Source organism: Haliotis rubra, unplaced genomic scaffold, assembly GCF_003918875.1.
Source record: "Haliotis rubra isolate DU_JTF1 unplaced genomic scaffold, ASM391887v1 Scf343, whole genome shotgun sequence".
NCBI classification, from domain to species: domain Eukaryota; kingdom Metazoa; phylum Mollusca; class Gastropoda; order Lepetellida; family Haliotidae; genus Haliotis; species Haliotis rubra.
Genome location: NW_025767017.1, coordinates 417,009 through 422,498, shown reverse-complemented (window position 1 = coordinate 422,498; position 5,490 = coordinate 417,009). Strand labels below are relative to the sequence as shown.

The following is a 5,490-nucleotide window of genomic DNA, read 5'->3' as shown; positions in this document are numbered from 1 at the left end:
CATCGTCTACTCAGATGAAAGTCGCTTTTGCTTTGATACAGCAGATGGCAGAGTGAAGATATGGCATCGTCAAGGTGAAAGATTCTCAGAACCCTGTGTTTTGGAGAGAGATCGTTGGGGAGGGCCTTTACTCATGTTTTGGGGTGCCATAAGCTGGGGATGTTCAACATATAATCTTTCAGAACAATGGTCAAGGTCGTGGTAGGAGTGTTATTGCTCAGCGCTACATCGACGAAGTGTTGAGACCAGTAATTCGCACATTTCTTTGCTCAAAGACGTCATCTTGCTTTTCGGCAAGATAACGCGAGAGCACACACAGCAAGACTGACACAGACATTCCTCCAATACAACAACATCCAGACCATGGATTGGCCAGCTTTAAGTCCGGCTTTGAACCCCATCGAACACCTTTGGGATGAGTTTGAAAGGCGAATTCACGAACAGCGAGTACGTCCAGTCAACTTGCAACAACTGCAACATTCGTAACTACTCGTGTCATTCCGGCAAGCCGGATGGCGTCTCGTACCCCTCTCGTGGTCATGTTTACGACTGGGCCCTGTCTAAGCGCAAGCGGGCATGGAGATGAAAATAGTCTAGTACTATTAGCAAGGAAAGATAACTCTGAATTTCCAAACATGGCACTAGAATATCCAATATCCCGTGGGCAAAACAGCAATACAGTCATTTCCTTTGAAAATATGTTTCAGTGTTTAAAGTTTCTTAAAATAGCTCAAAGCTTATGTTTAAATTGTGCTTTGCTTAGTTTTAGCGAAGTTTCAAACTTCAACGGTGCCGCTATTTTCATGCTTCGAAATGCGTTTTACTACGCGAGATTTGATTGGTTTGCCACGATTCTTGGCAATAATGGCGTACGATAGGGGTACGAGTCTTCTTGTAGGTCACGGAAAGAGGCGAGTAGTTACGAATGCAACTGCAACATAGTGTTGTTGACGCTTACATCAACATTCCCAGGAGGTTTATTTGACGTCTCATCAACAGCATGGGGAGGCGATGTGCAGCTTATTGACGCTTACGTTTGTTTCCCTATAAAAGGACAATTCCTTAAGTCATGTGCTATGTGGTTTCCATATTGATTTATTGGATTTTCATGCCATGTGGAGAATAAAAACACTTAGTGTTTTCTTTCGAGTTATCGTTGTCTCTTGTGAAAGTAAAGTTAGTAGAAAAAACGCAATGTTTTCATTCATTATCAGTATCATTATTTCACACAATTCGCGTTTCTTTTGGCCTTGAGTATACTTGAAGTGTCTGGGAATCAATTATGCAAGCCGAAATGTATTTTTTTTCAACTAAATATTTTGACCCAATTTCTTCTCTGCATACGCGCATTCTGATTGGCTGGGGGAATATTTCTCTCGGACATGGCTTCGAGAGGGATACGAGTAGTTACGAATGCAAATAACCAACATAATATAGCTTAGGAAATTCGTAAATTTGTAACTCCTTGATTCACTGGACATTTCATTACACTTGGTGATCATATAAATGGGTACAAGTCCGTCTTCAAAGATTCGGGATCATGTATCAATAATAACACAAAATGTCACCTGAGTTTACTGGGAAAACTCTGCTGGACATTTTGGATTACTTCTATTAAAGTGAATTCTAAGATGCTTCGGTGAGAGATCAAAGGCGCCGACAGTACTTTATCAGACGATAATGTTCACTTTTTGCATTACGTCACAATGTAATGCCATTCTAGTCTGCCCCCTCGTAATCGAACAATTTTGCATTACGTCACAATGTAAGCGACGTCACGATGCATGTCAGTTGCCATCGACTCGTACAGTCTCCTACAGTAAACTACTCCGTTGCATTCCGTTTCTTGGTTTGCAGTTGCTTCACGCAGCTAACGTCACTGGTGGAAACATTACGTTTATGTTTTCCGACGTTTTAAATGTCTCTATTCCACTCACAAGTTTTCAGCGACACGGTAACGTTCGCAATGCAATCGTGGAATGTCGCTTGACTACTCAGCTTCATCTGGATGTACTGATCTAAACTTACGTTGGTAATAGAAATGCGACGTTCATATTGCCCCATATTGTTTACTTTTCATACTTTTAGGGATCATTTCTATAGTATGCATCGCCATGACTTCAGGTAAAACTGACAGTCTACCAAACCACGAGGACGCAAGCGTCCTCGTGCTTTAACTATAATGGTTACTTTTACTATTATTGCATGTAACATCAACAAATGCACGAATATGAATTATTTGACAAATATGGTGAAATTTAAAATTTTATTTCAAATATCATCAACAAATACACAGATATGCGTTAAATGTCAGATGATTTCACTCTTAACGTATCACCATTGCATACTAAATTCATGTCATATTTGATTACTTTTAATTACTGAGTTCACTAATCATTATGAACTGTGTTCAGTGTGGTCAGTGAGTGAACTTGGTGGTGAGTGACCTCCACTTACTCGAACAGACTATAATTGTGCATGCTCAGGGCCTCGATTTTCGAAGCTCTCTTAGCGCTAAGATAGTCGTAAGTGCCATACATTAACATTAACTTACGACTATCTTAGCGCTAAGAGAGCTTCGAAAACCTAGGCCCTGGACTGTTAATCATAATCCGCTTATAGCCAATCAAAATGCAAGCAAAAAGAGATCACACCGTTTAAATAGGTCAGCAGCTACTTACGTGACAGCCAGTTTGATTGCTTAACATGTAGTGCATCAAATGTATATAGATTTGTTCACATAAACGCAGCGTTCACAACGATTGCTACACTTACATTTTCGGATAATGACATGGTCAGGAAAATTCAAAAGAGAAACAGGAACATAGTACTGTTAAGATAGATATTCAATGGATGTCGTTTACATAATTAAAATATCTTTTAACAGGATGCTAACACTAGTTACTTCACATAATATTTAAACTATGACGACCAGTCGTAACCTATTAGCATATTTGAGCAATCATATCTCTTTGAATACATAGAGGCCATTGTTCATATCCATTACAAACACTTTGACGGGACTGGTTCCAGTAAATGGATATTCTTTGTGTACTCCAATGTGTTTGATTTGCTCCAATGTGTTGTAAAATCATGAGCGATTTGATCCTTATCACTGTGTTTGGGACCTGCAACTTTTGAAATTCGAATCTGGTGTATATGGATCTTTATGGCAAATATCGAAAGGAAAGTCTTGAAACCTACCATCTCCATAAAATTAGGAAGTTTACCCAGTTTTTGTTGCTTCTTACTTTTTTTTATGCAAAGATTTATTTGCTAGGTCTTTGCATTCCAAGATGAATTTGAATGCTTTTTACTAAACAGAAATTGATTCAGCATTATATCAATACAGCACTCCGATTTGTATCCTGATAGATAATATATGTTTGTCATATTCCGTGAAATTTGAATGAATATGGCAGCATTTGGATTCTGGCGTTTATTAGTGTAGCGATGTTCAGCGTGTCGGACATTCTATTCTTAATCATAACCGTTAATGTCTTATGAAAGAGGAAGGCATACACAGATGCCTGAATATTCAGATCATTTTGAAAGGTATGGAGGGCAGCTAGTTTTGTAACGCGATAGCACACAGATCATGAACCAGTTGAAAATAATCAACAAAGGAGTGTCCTTTGATGGATCAGTGACGCCTCGGGTTTCTTGGGCTTTTCGCCACTACTCAAGGCATATATAGAGCCTGTACTGTCTCCTGATGCAGGTGACGTTGATGGAAATCAGTGAGTGGGTACCCGGTAGGAGAAAATGGCAATGTTACTGGTAGTGCACTAGCACTTGACAGGCAGCCTGTATGTGTACTTTCTAGTTAGCTTATTATGAAATCCGAGCGCTAACTAATTCATTTGCTGTGGTAATACAAATGTAATCCCATGATCCTTTATTAGATGAACCCGTTATAAGTGCACATCGATTTTATCATTATTCTTATTGGTGTGAATTTGTCAATGGAAGATCTGCCACCGAATAAAGTGCGAGTCAAGTAAGTTTTTTCATCCGCATCAAGCATACGCGCCGTGATATAAGAGAACTATTGTTCAAATCGGGTCACTCAATGAAAACAGTTACCCGTGAAGATCCGGGTTAGAATTGGTTTTCAGCAACCCACGCTTGTCGTAAGAGGCGACTAACAGGATCGGGTAGTCAGGCTCGCTGACTTGGTTGACATATGTCATCGTATCTCAGTTATGTATATGGTGCTCATGCTGTTCTTCACAGGTGTGTCTGGTCCAGATTCGATTATTTACAGACCGCCGTCATATAGCTGTAATATTATTGAGTGCGGCGTTAAACAAGAAACAAACAAACAAACAAACAAACAAACAAACAAACAAACACTGAAAACAGTTGTATTTAGCTGATTCACGTTCTCCAGTGTTACCTGGTACATCATTATCTGTCTCTGAAAGTGTCGAGACAGCATGTCGTGGTCTGAATCGTATTGATTCGTTTCATCTCCTCTTGACGATGCCTGGACTCAGTTTGACAAGAACTGTCTTCAAGCACGTAAACATGAGACTGTAGTCTTTGATGCCTCCCCAAATAATCTCTGAAACATTTAACCATACACCTTGTCTGCGATACTGACATATTAATAACACGTTAAGTACTATAAAGTGGAAGCCTTTATTTATAAAGTACGTGTGTATCCATCCTTGGATTTTGCGATGTCACGCGAACTTCGAAGGTCTTTAATTTATTGCGAGGACTCTATTTAAAGTCCCAGTGCTTCATATATATAACAGTCGGGTCGGTAGCCTTGTGCTTAAAGCGTTCGCTCGTCCCGCCGAAAACCCGGGTTCGATTCCCCGCGTGGTACAATGTGTGAAGCCAATTTCTGGTATCCCAAGCAGTGTTATTGCTGGAATATTGCTAAAGGCCGCGTAAAACCTAATTCACCTCACCCCTATAACAGTCCATACATTGAAATAATAATAATAATAATTTTGGACAGCTGAATGGTTGAAGTATTCGCTCGTCACACAGAAAGCCCCTGTTCGATTCCCAACATGGGTACAATGTGTGAAGCCCATTTCCCGTGTAACACGTCCTGGCTGTCTGGACTGTTGCTAAAACGACGTAAAGAGACACTCACTTTATGATTACTGAAAACCGAATAAGCGAGATCGTAATATTTTCCTTCAGATGATATCAATGGAGGTTTCAGTAGTCTATTATTATAGTCAAGGTCAAGAGGGAAGGTATCCGAAGAGTTTAAGCGTCCCGCCAAAGGTCCGGGTTAAATTCCACACATTGGTACAATCTTGTAAGCTTTTTGATGTCTCCTGTCATGACATCACTGGGATTTTGCTAAAAGCCTCACACACTCTCACTCTCACACTCACAGTCAACTGCATATAACGATGTTCGTTATGGACAACTTCCGGCTAGCACAAAGACAGCTTCTATGAAAACTGAAACCAAAGGTATAGTTCAATGTCAATAGTGTTTTCATAAACTACTCTTGTTTAA

At 39.9% G+C, this 5,490-nt stretch overlaps 1 pseudogene; it reads left to right on the top strand.

The window, feature by feature from the left end:
* Positions 1–2,072: 2,072 nt before the first annotated feature.
* Positions 2,073–2,173, top strand: LOC124284731 (annotated as a pseudogene).
* The last annotated feature ends 3,317 nt before the right edge of the window (positions 2,174–5,490 follow it).